Here is an 18,227-nt window from a genome sequence, read left to right on the forward strand (position 1 = left end):
CAGATATTTCATGTTCTATCTTTTTTTCCCTTTGAAGTGATAGTTTGTCTATCTGTGGGATTAAATTTTGGCTAATGCAAGGAAAGTGTCAAGAGCACTCCAAACAGACACTTATCCATTGCAAAGTCAGAGTCAATGTGTTCTCTTATTTTGCATCTCAGACATTCCATTCTTGCTAGCCTAAGGAATAATTTGCCAAAGGGACAGTGGTCTTGTCAGTCTCATAGGCGCAGATGATACATAGGTATATGGACCAGGCCTACTTCCCTGATGATCATAGTGTTGGTTGCAGAGGACCTATAAGCAATCTTTCTGTGGCTTTCCAGAGCAAGTACAATCAGGGCAGCCAAGTTCTGTTGTGTTCTTTCACTACTTTGTGCAGGTTTTCTTCCACATTTGGAGTTGTGTTGTCAGCCAGATTTGCGTGGAACTATTGAAGTGATAATGAAGATGCAGTTGTCATGGGGCACAGCCCTCATCGCTAGACTGGCGCCTCCTCTTGGTCATGCTGGGGATTAGGTCGAGGCTGACATCCCTGGTCTGCACACCAGCACTTTATCTCTGCTTCTGTCTATGGCTCCTCTCTCAGAACCGCAGCTCCTCTTCTCGACTCTGCCCTCCGGCTAGGTCATCATCTGTGTTTCTCCCAACAGTCCAGCCACTTCTCCAGTGAAAAGCTGGGGAGGACCTAGGCCCACCCACCACTCCAGGCCCCAACCCAGGGCCCCTGTTAATAGCAGCTTCTTGCTGCTCCTCTGTAACCTTGGTCAATGCAGCTCTATTTCCCTGGTCACTTCACTATGGCCCCAGCACCTTCTTCATCCTTATCTCAGGGCCTCAGCTGCTCAGTCTCAGGAGCCAACCACTGCTCTGTCCAAGGTGCTTACAGTTCTCTCAGCCCTCCAGAGACACAGTCCTCATTCCCTGGGCTCCCAGCAGCAACCGAACTTGACTCTGCAGCTTCCTTTTTATATGGGCCTGCTGGGCCCCAAATGACTGTGCCTCACAGCCCCTCTCCTATTGTCTGCTCCCCATGAAGCCACCCCAGGTCTCTATTAACTCCTTCTCTGCCAGCGTCATCACACTGCTGAAAACTATTCTGGGGAAATTGTTAGTATGTATATACAGCGGCTGATTAGGAAGAACTCCACATTCATCGTGTTACGGGTGCGAAGATAGTCTAGAACACAAAGACAACATTGATTATTCTCAATCAAGATCTCAACCTTGCAAACACCCAAGTAGATGTACCTGGCTGAATAGGCTCCTTCCCTTCTGTGGTGTTACATGTGGGTATAAGTGTGCAGGATTGGAACACAAGACTTGACATGTTTCACTGTAAAAGCAAGCTGTATGACGTGGTGGCTGGCTTGCCAAGAAAATACCTTTTGTTAATAAGGTAAAAAGTGAGAGCTGTAAAAAAGCAAGGACACTAGTTAGAGATCAAAAACATAAAGCCTCAAACTCAAATGCTTTAATCCACTTCTGTAACTTAAATACTCGTGAGGATATTTGGTGATTTTTTTTTGTTTGTAAACAATTTTAAAACAACTGTGTATAAAAGCATTTCAGCCCTGAGCAGTTTTACCAAGTTATAACAAGTCCTGGAAAAATGCATTTCATAACTGCAGTTTACCAAATATACTTGCAGTGCCTCTGTCAGAGATTCAGCACACTTGAGCTCTTGCTGAATTATTCACAAGATTTCTATACTTCATATAACGTCTACATTTTCTACTCTGCTTACGCCATGCTCATCACAGTGGTATTTGAGTGCCAAGTGTGTAGTAAGTTGAATATAGCCTGTGGCAAAACTATTTTAAAAAGGGGGTTTAAATTTACATAAAGTAAAAAAAAATCAGATTTTAAAAATGTAATCCTAAATCTTTGTGCTGCGATTGACCTTATTGCAATATAGAGCCCGTGGTTGCGCCTAATTATTAAAATACATCACGAAATAGCTTCTAGTGTATACTCAAGGAGTCTGATTGTCATTTTGAGCTAGACCCTTTTACATCACTCTGGCACTGTAAAGAGGTGTTAATGTAGGTGTAAGTTACATTTATAGCCACTACAAGGCTCCTTTAGGCTGCCAGGGCAATATAAAGAAGTCTTAGAGTAAATGATAATCAGGCCCAATATGTTATCCTTTTTGTTTATTGCACTGAAGTTTTTGTGCAATAGAAAAAATTCTTTAAGGACTAGGGAGATTTAATAGAGATTGCTCTATTATGGTGCTCATTTATTGCATTTGACATCTTATTTATAGGTTTGGTGTCATAATTTGTGTCCTTGAAATATTTTTTCCTCATTTTCACTTTGTCTGAAACACATATTCCGAGCAAAATGCAAAATTCTGAAGCCAGGAGGCAAAATCACCTTCCCTCTGCTATGAGGCACAGAGGGGAGGAATGGAGAAGAAAACCCACCAAATGGCTCAAACTATATGAGTGGGGACAAAGAGGATCCAGAGTCCAGTATATCCCATCACAAATCCTTAGTTTGCTGGACATGTCCCTTGGTAAAGAGTTTTTAAAAATAATTTGGCTTGTTGCTATGAAAAACTGGCCTCCTGCAGCTTTGTAGAGCAAATGTACATATCTGCAGCTGTATAGAGTCTCTTTCACGGATGATGAATGCCACAATTTGCTCATGCACATTTGTTTTTCATAACATCTACAAAGCTGGCCGACAGCTCATATAATTTGCGATGCTGCCATTTTAAAAGTTTGCTTAGGAACACATGGCTTGGGGGTTTCACTCTTTTTAAAAAGAAGCTTTTTGCAGGTGTCTTTTACATCAATACAACATTTTCCAGCTTTGAATGAAATCAGAGGATGGACATGAAGCAAAAGTTCAAAGGGACTGGTCCAAGTTTCTAAATTTGTTGGCCAAAATGTCCCTGCTGTCTTTGTACAATATTTCTCAATGCTGTCATGGGATTTTCATACACTGAGAAATTATATCTTGTTAGAACATGTGTTAAAACTTTCAGGGTGGCCGAGGGCTATCATGGTTAACCCTAGAGCCCATCCCAGCATCAATCAGTAACCCACCCTAGGAATGATTGTCGGCAGCTGACAATGGTAAACAGGATAGTCTTTGTCTATACTAAGTGATAAGCCATGTTTGGAATTATTTTAGTTAAGCACGTGTTCTTACACAATGTAATTTCCCAGTGTAGACAAGCCCATATCATGCTATGAAAAATAGTTACAAGAGAGAGAAATATTGTGGAATACAGACAGGTCTTCCCCCTGCAAACCTTTACTCGGCACAGAATAAGATGAACTATACCTCTCTTGATAAGTTGTCCTTGAAAAAGACCATGCAGTATTTTGCCCTTCCTGTTGCATTTAACAGTGAAAAATAATCAAACCATTTTCTCTCATTCCATCTCTTGTTTAATGCTAGAAGGAGTCATCTAAGTGGAACATCAGTGAAATATCATTGTTTCAAAGCAAAGCATTGCAGCACCAGCTGTTTGGTTACCCCATTGCAGGAATTAACATATTGTTTTCAAGATTTCAGGATATGGCAAATTTCTTTGAAAGACCCCTCCCCTTTTTTTCCTCTCTCCCCACTCTTGCACTGTTGTTTACTAAACAGCCATCAGCGCTTTCTGCATTGGTGATACTGTGACTGAAAAAACACTGCCACAGATGCAGGGTGTTTTATTTTGTCTCTGTCTGTATTGACTCAGCACCATGGCAGCTGTTCTTTTCAAACAGCTTTGTCTTTTTGAGGCTTGGCCTCAGGAAGTAGTGGGGGAGGGAGGGCAAAAAAGGGCATCAGATGACTCTGTGAACACAAGAGCCCTCTAAGCATTGAGTAAATTGTGCATCAGTAGTACCCATTACCTCAGAGGATGTGTTTGGGTGAGGGTAGGAATGAAATGAGTGCTTGAAAGCTTTAATGTCATGCCCAGATTTTAATAATTTATGTGTTTATAGGGCACCGTACATTCTAAGAGTTGAAAGCACTTTGCAAACATTAATGAACTGGGCCTCCCAACCCCATGTGCAGTGGGATACTTATCACGCCCACTTTACAGATGGGGAATGCAGGCATATAGAGGTTAAGTAGCTTGCCCTCGGTTGCACGGAGTCTGTGGCAGAGGCAGGAATGAAAACCAGGGGCTAAATTCAGCTCTGACATAAGCAGATATACTGTAATTCCCATGGACTTCACTTTGTAAAGCCCAAGACCATTTGGGAAAGGGGAAAAATGGACTATTAGGTCTGCTGAGGTGATTTTCCAGCCAGAATCCCATTCATCTCAGTTGGCTCTCTGAAGTACAGGTGTTTGTCTCCCCAACATTGTGCTTTCTCACCAAGGCAAAGACAAGTAGCCTAGGCCTTGTTGAAGAGTAGTGCAAAAAGTTCTTAATGCTGGCAAGGGTACCACTTCATCCATATGCTGCCTGAAGCCTTTAAAAGAGTCCTCTCTATCTAATAAACGATTGCTTTCTTCTGCTGGGCTTTAATTTTTTTTCTGGAATTCATCTTATGAATATGTTTAGCCTGCTTCAAACAAGGATCCTCCTTCATGTACATGTGTCACTGGTATTGTCTCTTTTTCCTCTTAACTATTTCCAAATGGAGGTAGAATTGCCCCAGAATTGGTAAAAAGCCTGCTACATGCTGAAGGCCACTGAAGTCCTCTTCCGTCCACTTTATCCTTTGCCACCACTTGTTGTTCCTTTTCATCCTGCAGGGAATATCTTTCAGGCAATGGTACATCTCCACCTAGCAGAAAGCATGGAGTTGAAGAGAAGTGTCAGGCATAGCTGAAATAAAGATACCAGTTAACCCACATCTTGCTCAGATCAGAAAGCAATGACAATGCTCGCAAAGACAGATCTCCCACAACAGGGAGAGGGGAAGAGTTAGTCTGTGACAAACAGTGAGAGGTAAATAATTTCCCCTTTTTTCTTTATCATGTGTCACTATTCCTCCAATTCTCCAAATGAACATCCCGAGCAAAAGGCAACAGATATGCCCAGCAGAGAGTACTGCAGAGAGGAGGCAGGAATACTTTATCTGGCCTCTGCCTGAGGAGTGCTTCAAATCTACCATGATAGTCTCCCTCCTCTGAAGATATGCTGTCCCTCAAGGCAGTTAGTAGGAGTCTACTCAGCACCCAGGTTACATTACCTACTTTGAGAGGTGTCAACACCTGGTGCCCACTTTTTCTTAGCTAGTTGCAAAAGATGCTCTCTTATTTCAACAGACAAACACGTGCTGGTCAATAGGTGAAGTGCCGGACAAATCACCCATAGCTCCAAAACACTAATGCTGAGCTGCTGATCATATAGGGGATCATATAACATCCCCCCCTTCTATAGGAAATAAGTGTTAAGAAGATGAATAGAATTCTCTATCAATGTGTTTCTGCATTCAGCACCAGCTACCTGTGACAAGTCTGCCAAGGAACTGAGAGAGAGAACTTTCAACTTTTTCTCAGACTCCTAACTATATGCCTGGCCTTAAAAGGTGTCTTTAGTATCAAGCACTTCAAAATGAAATGCTCAGCAGCTTTCAGCCTTCCTGTCTCTAAAGTCACTTACTCCATCTCATGAGTGGCAGAGTTGCAGAGCAATGTACCAAGAATGCCACATTCCTACAGATGCTAATTTCACCGCACCTCTGCTGCTTTAGAATAGAACCTCCAAAATAAAGCTTCCAATTCTTACTTTCCTGCCATGTGGTAAGTACCTGAGAATAACTGTAGCCCTTTACTGGAAACAGTTGGCATCAATGCCATAGCACTGCCAATAACATTTTCTACAATTTCTTTCCAAACTGCCAGATCTTGTTTCCACTGTCTTGTTATCCTGATAAAATGATGACATCCTTTCATCCCTGCTGCATATGCAGCCAAGTGGCACAAGAACACTTATCTATACAAGTAACTGAATGCAAAACTGAAATGGCCAATTAATAACTGCATCTGGCTCACATTGTCTGTGGAGGACAGCTATGCATGCACCAGCATCTCTGAAGGTTTTATATATCATATATACAAAGATATGATTCCATTTTGACTGAATCCAAAAAGTTCAGACCTACAAAATATTTCTTGTCTACAGCCTCCCATTTCGTCCTCTTCCAAAATCTGTAGCAATTTCCCTGTTTTGGATATGAATTCCTGGCAAAGAAGTTACGTTTAATGGGCCTGTGAATAGAGGACAATCCAAATAATTGAGAGCTGGTCTTAAATCATATTGTCTCATCAGCATCCACAGAAAGAATACAGAAAATGCCTCAGAAGTTAGAGATGTGCTTGGATCAAAGCCTCAGATTCTAAAACTCTGAATCTGGATTTGAACTTTCCAGCTTGTCTACACCTGTACACTGGGTTGATCTATGAACTCAGTTCTGAATATCCCCAAACTCTGGAAAAGTCTGAGTCTAACTCTCTTTTATCCAGACATTTCAGCTTGGGCCTGTCTCTACTCAAACTATGCACAAATGGCTAAACATCTTATTACTGTGGCCGTATCTCTCTGCACTACCCTACTTCAAGTTGACATAAAATGACTTGTATGCACTGGCAAGAAACAGGCAAGCAATTTTATTATCTATTCTAGTTTCACCATTCATGAACTTTACCCAGTATTGGGAGTTAACTCAATTGTCCGATTGAGAGAGGCACTTAACCTAACTATCACTTCCATGATCACTGTTCCTCTTCTCTTGTCCTATCACAGTCTCTAATTAAAACAAACAAACAAAATTAGAACCTATATGACTCACTTCCTCTACAATACTCAACCCTTGTTCCTCCTTTCTCTAGCCTCTTCCTTCGTCTATCCTCATATTCTAGGTTTGTCCATTTTATACTGGGAGTTCCCAGAAAAGGAACTGTCTCTTCTATGTATGTTCTGTAAATCACCATAAAAAGTTAGTGCTCTATGTGCAGTTTACTACATGTGTAACAATTCATGTTTGAGTCTCTCTGGTCACTACTATTTTGCCAGCACATCGTCTCCAGGCTGCCTGAGAGCTGGTGTGCAGTAGACAGGCCATGAGAGATTATTGTGAATATGGCCTATGCTGTGTAACTGTGAAAGTGCACTCTCTATCCTTTACCATCCTTTCCTTCTATCCTCCTTGGCCTAAAATTAAGCTTCTCCCTTTCTCTAAGTTTCAGTCCCCTTCACTCCCCAACTTTATTTCATCCTTCTGAGTAATAGTCATTACAATAGACATATTTTGAGTTATCCTGGAGCTGTTTCTAGCTCTGTAGATGGTGAACACTGTCCTTGTCTCATTCTCCTCTTTTCTTGCTTATGGCTGTGGACATGAGAATCCATTGTCAGTTGCCATCAACAACTATGACAAATGGGGAGGATATGACCAGGATGAGAAAATCAGAATAACCAAGGCAGCTTTACTCTATTGTCCCTTTCTTGAAGGATTTCTCCTGAACCAATGTTGTGCTGGGCTAAACCATTGCAACTATATTGCTGAACATCCTCTAAATGTGTTCTTCCATATTACACTAGCATCAGTGCAAATGTTGCAGAAGTCAGTGGAGACCCATACTGAACATCTCCTTGCTATGGCCAGAATCAGCTTTGAAGGCTCCTTCCTCTTATCTGGTGTTATGTTTACACCTTTCTCATTATGGGTGTGCAGTTATTTTTTAGATTTGATGGCTTTCATATTGGAACAGGTCATCCCAGACCTTGCTGCATTTCTGCTGTGGCCCAGCATGGTCCTGCTTCTCCCTTGAGTTCATGTTCTTCACCAAAGTCAGCTACCTCCAGAGTTTGGCAAAAATTAGGGGAAAAAGTGTGTCTGCTTTTTCTCTGTCTTGGTCCCATTCATTAGAACAGTGCAGAGGATATTTTTTTTTAAGTGAGCTCCTCCTCAGCCTGAAATACTAATTGCATTATGCTGGGAGGGTGGGGTGGTGGTTTCTTCATGGAAAAAAAAATAACTGGACTCCAGCTCTCCTTAATGAGGTTCTTTAGCTCTCCTACATTTTTCTTTAGTTATGACTACTACAATGTTTTGACTTTAACCTGTGAAAATGTTATCTCTGAAGTCTCCTCATCTCGAACAGTGGCCACTTAATCAGAGGAATTTTTATCACCACCCTGCCTACTTGATGTTACTTTGCATGGGTGTCAGCGATGCATATTTTAGGGTACTTGATCTGATAATGAACAAGACTGCTAATATAAGCAAATTTTTGGGTTCTTTAGTAGGATGTAAATATTCTGCTTCCTGCATTTAGGATTGTAAAATGGCATAAAATAGGAAGAGTGGTCTTGGAATAGAGCCCAGGAATGTGAGGTGAGTGAGCTGTGTCCTATTCTTGGCTCTACCACAAAACGGAAGGAGAAGTCACTCTGCCTCTCTATCCCTCAGTTTCCCTCTCTGTGAAATGGGGATAATATCACGTAGCCATCTCTGTATAGTCAGTGTCTGCAAAGTGCTTTAAGATCCTCCAGTTCCAGGTGCTGTGGAAGTTAAGTGTTACTTTGTGCCAGTTTGTCCATCCAATGGTAATACTTGGACTTTCTATTAGCGTTCCATGCTTAAACGTTATGCTCCCATGCTTAAAAGCTTATTTCTAGACTCAGATGTTCGCAAGAAACACAGAATACTGGGGGAAGGAGACGGATTTAACCTGATTCTGATTTCAGCTACTCTGATTTTACATCAGTTTAACTCCATCAGGTTCAATAGAGTTCCAATTGCGATAATTTCCTGAGGCAAGAATCGGTTCTATTCTATATCAGAGGTGCTACAATATTACAAATAATAACATGATATATTGTATGTCTCTAGAAGGGTGGGGGGGAACCCCTTCTGAAGTCTGTAAAATAAGCGTCCTTCTAAATTTCTGCCAATAGATGTCAGCAGTTGCTTTTGAAATAGCAAGAGACCCTAATGATAAATGAATATATTTGTTCTGCTCCAAACTTCTATGCAGTATAAAAAAACACTTAGCCATAAATCACTTTAGAATAGTATAAAATTCAGCCAGTGGGGAACATGGGCAGCCCCATATCCTCTGTTTATTTTTTTGAGTGGAGCAGTAGAAAATGGACAGTAATTTAATTTTAAAATAACAAATAATGTTACTGTACTTGATTTAGTTTATTTTTTTAAAATGTGTCTTTTTTAGCTACTCCAGGTTTTGGGATATTTTGAGCCACATTTCAGCTCATTGGAACACTGTATTGTAGCTTTTAAAATGTGAGTTTTTTCCTTTAAATGGCACAATAATACATTTATTTGTGTGTGTTCCATTAGGTAAAACAGCTGGTGAGACTGTCTGTATAGTGTGGTGTACTTTGTGCTAAGACATCAATCTCTCTGTAAAACAAAGGACACTATCACATACATTTTTGTAGCGTTCAGGTTTCTCCCCATTATGTGGAGTTCTTTTTTTTTGAAAGAAGTTTGATGTTACAGGCCAGACTCTGCTCGCCTCTGACCCCCTGTGTAAATCAAGAGTAGTTTCACGGAGGCGGGAAGTGGTAGGCCAATGTAAAACCATTTCAGTGGGATCAAAACCAGGCGCAGAATGTCTTTTGGTAGCACTCTTGTCCTTTCTCATCATTTTGTTTCTCACAGAGCTGCGATTAACATAACCTCTTCTGCTGTTGTTTGTCCTTGAACCAGTGTCATAAATTAGGTTTACAGAGCCCTCTGAAGAATCTGTTTGTTGTAGCTGCAGATTCAGTAGGGGAAGCATGTGCCCATTTTGTTGGAATATTCCATTTGTATTTCATACATTTGTGCCTTTTAAAAACAGTTTTGCATGAATACAGTCTAGAGGTTTGGGCCTTTAATGTGGGTTTACGTATTTTCCAGGACATCACTTGAACTAATTAGTACAAATCAGAGGTCAGATCTGTGGGAGACTCTTCTGCAGTACAGTGTTGCTTTATATGGCATTTCTTTATTCTACTATCCATGTATTCTGTTTTTTAAAAATATTTTCATTAAATAAATATTTTTGCAAGTAAGAGGAATTTAAATGCAATCTCTCTCTGTGACATATGTATATTGCTAATTGACCAGTTTCTTCCTGGAAGATATTCCTGCTTTTTAGAATAATAAGCATGTTTGTGCTTCCCACATGTAGCTCTCAAACCATTTTACAAATTCAGCATTATTACCCTCATTTTATTGATGTGGAAATTGAGACATATAGGGATTGTGACTTGCCCAAGGTCATACAGAAGGAGAGAAGCGAAGTTGGGAATAGAACCCAGGTTTGCCAGATCCTAATATGGTATCGATCTACTGCACCATGCTGTTTTCTCAGGCAAATAAAAAGATTTCCTGTTTTATTATGGCCTTAAGTTTAGAGCTGTTTAACATATCTGTCATTTCCCCAGATACGCTTTGATTGTATCTGAGAACATTTTAACCTGTTGCTTGTATTGATTTTTGGTGAGGAAATAGCACAGCCTGCTCCATTTCAATCTGAATGTCAAGGGCATAAAGATTGGTAGAATGGAGAGCTTGTTCCCTTTATTTTTAGCTCAGCTAGGCATAGAAAGAGCCCAAAGGTTCCAGCCCTTATTTTCCATGTTCTGGATGGAGTCCTGATTACTTCTGATGCTGGAGGAACGGGGAAGAAAAAAAATAATATGCTGTATAAGCAAGCAAGCAATGGGCTGCGCTCATGGTAGTGATATCGGCGAACATGACAAGTACACTCTGCCACCTTAACTTGTCTTTATCCTGGCTGTTCAATACTGCCCCACTTGCAGGGCAGCTACATTATGGGGGGGGGGTGATTAAAGCTGAATACAGTGTTCCACTGTGGGTCTAAACAGTGCTTCCGAAAGCACCAACCTCCTTCTTTTGATTTGAAGTCTCCCTAGCTCCTGATGCATTTCAGTGATCTCTGCCATATGTATTTATTTATTTATTTATTTTTAACTGCGGCCGTATATTAGGCTGATGGCTCTCAGGAATTCTCCACAATCACTCTTATAGCTTCTTCCTTGTCAGCATGCTGCACAATTGTTCCATTTTAATCTGTGTCCCTTGGTTTGGTCAGTTGCTCCTAGATATGTTAATTATCATTTATCTACATTAATATACATTTCCCATTCATTGGCCTAGTCATCTGATCCATCTCCCACTGAATGTTGTTCCATTGATGCTCATCATGGCGTCTGATCCAAAATACCCTGAAGTCAAGGGAAAGGCTCCTACTGATTCCGTTGAGCTTTGGATCATGCCCCGAGGGTAAAATTCTCATCAACTGTGCAAAGGCTGAGAGGCTTTATGTGGGTCCCCTATATATGGACAGAGAAGGAAGGAAAGTTCACTCTTCTCAACCCACAAAGCATCCCCTAGCTATTCCTGGCTGCTATTATAGCTCACAGGAGACAGTAAATGCCACAACCTGCTTTGCTTCCTCTCAGCAAGGGTTTGGGCAGCAGCTGCGAGAGTTGCACTGATCTCTAGTTTGCCCACATACCCCATCCTCTGCAGCCATGGGACGAGTCTCCACCGAGCACTAATTCAGGTGCAGAGTCCCCCCGCTGCCTGCCCCTCACTCTGTGTAGCAGAACCATGCCAGTTCATGCCTCTTGGCCTGCCAAAAGGGAGGCAAGGGTTCCCAATGAAAGTTACAGCTTGTTATGGCTGATGAACTCTGGAAAGAGAGCAAAAGGAAATGTATTATAAGCAGCTTCCACATTAAGTGAATTGCTCCTATCCCTTCAGAATTCAAGCCGCTTCCAGGGGAGGGTGAGCCGGCCAATTCTGTCCCACTCTGCAGCCCTGGGAAGCACCATCCTGTGACATTGGACCTTGCAGACAAGGAGCTGTCTGGTAGGGGTTGGCTAAGTGGTAGCTTAATTGCTATAAACCTGGTTCTTAGTTTTGTGTTTTTTTAATATCCCACAGAGCATAAGACTTCTCAACACTGTACTCACTATACGGTTTAAAAAAACAAAACAAAAAAACCTGCTTCTTACCTGACCACCTATCAGCCAGCTCTTCGGACTGTGGAATCGTTGATAGCTGTCACATGACAGAATGATGCATTTTGGGGTGTCAGAGTAGCTGATGGTGGCTGTCCAGAAGTTGGGGGAGATGTGAAAATAAAAATGGCATGTGTAAAATTAATTGGGTACCTAATGTTCATTTGTTCCTGGTACTTTGGGGCACCCAGGACATGATTTTTTTCCCGGTTTTGGTTGAAATGTTTGCAGGCTATGTTTCAAAAATGAGTGTCAGTGTCATCTGGACACAATACTTTTGCCACTCTAAAGGCAGACAGTCTTTATCGTTCAACAGGAAGAGCAGCTCTAGTCTCGATTTCCATTAGCTGTGTCAGAGTTGGGAATATGCTGAGTTTTTAACCCTTGTGGTGACACTCAAGAAAACTTGGAAAGTGAAGGAAGAGAACCAGAAAGATGGTAAGAAGAGCAATGCTATTGTGGAATTCAAGATCCTGGAACTCCTCAGCAAATGGGGATTGGAGCAGGGCCAGTGTCCAGAAATTGATCACACAGCAGACTGCGTTAACATACGCAATATGGATAAAGAGAAAGCACTTACCACAGACTAAAATGTTCCACTGTAGCCTTCCCTATTGCACTAATAAACCAGAGATGTAAATGTCTATAAAGTAGGGTCTCAAATTCAGTGGCAGAAAATTATGGCTAGGTTCTAGTCAAATGAGAGAATTTTGTGCAGTTTCCTTAGGAGCTTTGCAGAAGACAGAAATGTGAACTAAACAGTTTCCATTTTTAATTTGCCTAAGGATGTTCATGTTCTCTATGGAATGTACCATAAGTCGTTTGAGAGCAAGCAAGAAATGAAGTGGAGTTATGTCTTGCACGCCGCACTCAGCAGAGATCCCGAAATGGAAAAAAATAAGAGTAAGAAACCGAACCGAACTAGCTTGTAAGATTGACCCTTCTCATGTTACAAAAACGCCATTTTGAATAATCTCAATACTGGGTGAGCTCTTGGCTCTGGTGGGACTACTCACGTTCTGTATATGCATAAGTGCTTTGCTGGGTCATGACAGAATGCTCAGCACCATGCAGAATTGAGGCCCAAATTGCCTTTTTTCTCTCGCCAGATTTCTAACCGTTACTTTGAAGTATGGAACACTAAACTCGCCTCCATTTTCTCTTTTTACAGACCTCTGAATTTCTTCAGTTCTCACACAGCATATTGTACCAGAAGTTCTGAAAATATTTATTAATTATACTTCGAGATACCCCTGGAGCTAGTACAATTCATATGTGTAAAATGCAGGTGGTTAACAGGGTGGGGAAAGGAGGGCAAAAAAGGATTAAATATTTATGGACAAGGTGACAGAATTTGTGCAGTCAGTGGCAGGGCTGGGAATAGATAGAAACCAGGAGTTCAAACTCTCAGCCCCTTGATATAACAATTAGACCAAACTGTTCTGTTCTAAGAAAAGGGAAGAAAAAGAATAAAATAGCCTTTGCAAGTAGATAATTCCTTTGAGTGATACCAAAAAATGTGTTGCTCCTTCCATGTGTGAAGGTCTTATTTAATCACTACTGTTCTGGTTTCATCTGTGTATCCCAACTAAGGTGGAAAGTGAATGGAGGAGTGAGAGGTCTGATAGCTGCCATGAAATATAACTAATTTATTCACAGGAACAGGCAGGGCTGCCCAGAGGATTCAGGAGGCCTGGGGTCTTTGGTGGCAGGCTTCCGAATTGCCGCCAGAGACCCAGCACTTTGGCGGTGGGTCCTGGGGTGGAAGGACCCCCCACTGCTGAATTGCTGCCTAAGATCTGCCCTGGGACCCGCTGTAGAAGTGTCGAAAGGACCCCCTGCCATGGGTCTTCGGGGCACTTTGGCAGCGGGTCCTGGGGCAGAAGGACCCTCCCGCCGCAGGTCTTCGAGGCATTTTGGCGGCGGGTCCTGGAGTGGAAGGACCCCCCGCAGCCAAATTGCCCACAACGACCTGGAGCAGAAGAAGCTCTGGGGGCCTGGGCCCCATGAGAGTTTTCTGGGGCCTCTGGAGCGAGTGAAGGACCCCACTCCAGGGGCCCCAAAAAACTCTCATGGGGGCTCCTGTGGGGCCCGGGGCCTGGGGCAAATTGCCCCTCTTGTCTCCGCCTCTGGGTGGCCCTGGGAACAGGCTCCTAGCAAAAGCTGTGCTAGTGAACAAAACAGGGGAATATATTTTTCTGCCAGATTTCAGTGATGTCAGCTGATCCTTATTAATAACTTGAAAAATTCCCTTCATCTTTGTGTAATTTAAAATGCATACATTGTTGAATCTTTAAAACTTTTTTGAAAATAGTCTGTATATTATGGCTCCATCAGCAAATTTGTTTTCCATTTGGCCTGTAATGTCTGGTGTCATTGCATAGAGTCCTGTATCACATCCAAGTGAGAAGGCCAGTTCTGCCTACTTATTTTTCATTGTCATTGTTTAAATGTAATAATTTTCTGCAGCTCGGTGCTGTTATTTGTAACACTGAATGATATTTGAAAGATAACTTGGCCTGTTATAGGCTCACATCCTGTTATATCCCTTGTGAATTAAGCAGTTTCACATCATCATGGTCAAATGAAATGTAAGACTAACATGATGTGTTGTATAAAAAAATCCAGGAGGAAAATCTAGTCTCAGTTTAACATAAAAAAGCCATTGTGATGCTGCAAATCTTACAGGTAAATAATGATCCTGAGCAAGGCCTGCACCACAGAAGAAGCCCTAACCTATGGGTCCAGGACTGAGGCTCTATATAGGATTTGGGATAGGGAAGGAGTCTCTTCCCAGGATCATGAGTGTCAGCAGAGTTGTTACTGCATCTTTCAGGGAAGAAATAGCCTCTCTGTGTGTTTTGTGGGAGAGGGAATAGTCTCCCAATGATTAGTTCCACCCTCAACAATTTGACACCCTATACCTCCCTATAATGTCTTGGATAAGTACAAGGCAGTTGTGATATAGTGCATGGGGCTGGGAAGCAGGAGTGGTAGATTGTATTCCTAATTTCCAATTCTGTCATTGCAATGCTGTGTGATTTAGGACAAGCCACTGAAGTTCTCTGTACCTCAGTTACCCATTTGATATAAAATGGGGATGTTAAATACCTTGCATTATATAAGTTTTTTTAATCCATAGAAGTAAGAGCACTTTACAAAGTACTTTGACATCTATGGATTAAAAAAATCATATATTATGCAAGGTATTTGTTGCTAATTGTGTTTTTCTTTTGTTTAATTGTAACGGAAACTCTTGGACGTTGGTAGGAATCTCATCAGTTTAAAGAAAAATGACTTCTGTAAAAAGAATAAAGCAAATGGAAAATTTGTAATGAAAATTTTAAGACAGATTAAAAGGTGTCCAATAGAAATTTTAAAGTAGCCTACCAACAAATGTTATTGCTTTAGTACTGTTAAACAAAGAAAATGTTTTATGTATGAAAGCACTAGGGAATCCTTGGATTTTTGTGCTAGATATGATCTGCTATTCAAATGAAAACAAGAGGAAAAATACATACTTCTTGACATTCATTATTCCTGCAAGAAAACTGAGCCAGTGGAAAGGTCTGCAAAAACTGTTGCATAATATCAGTTATCTCATATAATATTGAAGAGATTAGAGAATAGAGGAAAAATTATTCCTTTCTGAAGGGTAAATAGACTCTTGGTCTGCCAAGAGAGTGCTTGAGCAGCTTTCTAGCCGTAGGAAGTAACCCTTAATAGGTAAAATAACCTTTTTTTTTTTTACTCCTCACATGATGGACTGCGCACTGTGTATGATCTGTTGTATCAGTGATTAAACTGATGAGATTGCTAATGCACCTGGAAGCAGCAAGACCTGAGCTAAGCGAGGGTGGAAATGTTCAGGTCAGTTTAGCAACATGGCTAGGCTTAGACAGCTATAAGGAAGCTCTGTTTACCAAGATGTGACTAATCTGGGGCAGCTGGTGATTTCTCTGTGTGGAAGAAAAAGCCTGCATAGGTGATAGTTAAAACAAAACACCTGGTGTGTGCACCCCATCATGTCTGATCTGAGTGTGGATTTGAAATCTCAATAGAAGATAGGTCTTCTCTTGCCCTGCTAAAGGAGCTGCATAAACCGAGTAAAGTGACTAGTGCTTTGCACCGTAATCGGCAAGATGGAAAATAATCTCAACCAATATGCAGGAGCCATTTAACTGGGACAAAGAGGAGCTGGTAGTTTGTAGCAATATTCTACACCAGAAGCTTCCATTTTGATGTGAAAAATGGATTTCCCTCAGCTTTCTGAGAGCAGTCACCTTTCTCCCTTTGCTCAAGACAGTTAGTCTTACAAAGGAAGCAGGTGTTGAATCAGCAGCAGTAAATTGATGGGAGTTTGCTGGTTCAGGATCAGGCCTACAGACTGACAGGATAAGGATTAGATTTCTGTAGTGACTATAAACAGATGGGAGCCCTCCTGCCAGAACTTAATGACAAATAGTTGAAGACCATAGTTAATATTTCCCCCAGAGAACTGAATAGTTGTTGGCATAAGGTGGAGCTAGGTGGGTGACTCCAGCTGACTTGCCTGGATTTTTGATATAGTTAAAGGATGACTGGATGCTTAGGCAGACCTCTGTTCTGTACAGATGTTCTACTATGAGACTTTGTGGCGAAGGCTGGATGTTCCTTATTTATTTTGTTGTTGTCTAGTGTGCCTTTGGGGCACTGCACAAAAATAAAAGGACCCAGTGGCCCAATAAGAGCAGTAGTTCTTAAAAAGAAGAATGAAAGCAAAATAGCCAAAAGGAAAAGCAAAAGAGGAAGGCAGGCAAAATAGTCAAGTGTGAGATGACCTGAATAGAAAGATCTTAGTCTGAGCCGCAAAGACAGTCAAACAGGGACTCTGTTGAACACAGGCAATTCCATAGTTGGGACCCTGACCTGAAGAGGCTCTGCTCCCAGCCCTAAACTGACTGGTCTAAATTGCCCTGGAGATACATAGCAAAAGACAAAGACAAGTCTAAGGAGATGGTGATTGGTGACCTGTGTCTGATATGTTGTGATAGGGTCCCAGTATTACCAAGGTCAATGTCTGAATAAGTTATCAGGGACATAAATTCAGCCTTCCTGGAGACAGCTTTAACTTGCATACCTGTCTTGGAATAAAATTCTTCTGAATATTTCTGTACTTTGCTTGGTCAGGCAAGTGCCACCTATTCTCCCACCTCACTGTTCTTCACTATTTTATTGTTGGCAGTCCCCAGAAAGCTCTCCTGATACGGTGTCCTCCTGTTCTTCTGCATAGTGAGAAAACCTGCAACTATTTTTTTTTACATGGCACAGATCCATTGGGCAAGTTTTCCGTTTCTTATAGCACAGCGACTTAAAGCACAATCTCCTGCAAAACTTGAATTTTTTTTTCTGGCCTGGGCATGTGCTCGGTTGAAATGCTCAAAACATATTACTCTCATTTAAATAAATGCACGTTAAACACAGGAAAATACTCCATGTTCAGCTCACCCAGAAATAGATATTTGAAGTTGCCCGTGTCAGGACTGGTAGCTGAATGCACAGAAACATGTCTGTGAAGTAATATGGAATAGCAAATGGGGAGAAAAACAATACTCAGTTAAGTAGATTTTAAAGAGAGAGAAATGGTAATTTATCACTGAAAAGAGTCTAATGTGTTACCATTACTATTTTAATTAAGGAAATGACCTCAGTTGTCAAGCTGGATAATTCCTGTAGTAAGATTTTTCCCCCTTTATTCTTAGGTTAGCTGAATGTCTCTCTCTCTCTCACACTCCCCTTTTCCCCCACCCAACACTAGCATTTTTAATGCTCTTAATTGGTTTGTTTTTTTCCCACATAAGCAAGTGAAAGGAAGAATTACTGCTTAGAACAGGGTATGAACATAAATCTAAATACCATGCATGGTCTGCATCAAATAAAAAAAAAAGTGGCTAATGAAAGGAGTGTACAATCTTCGGTTTCTAATTTCACACAGGTTTGATGTTGCTGTAAGCTTCTCCCTGGAATGCAATGAATGAATATTAGTAATGAGAAGTGGAAATAATTTGTGGTTGAGTGGCGTGTCTCCCCTCAGAGTGACAGGATGCATAGCCGAGACTCTATTTTATAGCAAATTATTTTGAAAGTGATAGTACAAGTATATGAGAATAGAAGAAGGGATTTCTTTTTAAAGAATCTTCCCCCCCAGCTAAATCTACAGGTGATGTGAGGTAATGTGCAGCACATTTGAGGTTGGTGATTCATAGGAAAGCCGTTC

This window comes from Gopherus flavomarginatus, chromosome 7 (assembly GCF_025201925.1).
Source record: "Gopherus flavomarginatus isolate rGopFla2 chromosome 7, rGopFla2.mat.asm, whole genome shotgun sequence".
NCBI lineage: Eukaryota > Metazoa > Chordata > Testudines > Testudinidae > Gopherus > Gopherus flavomarginatus.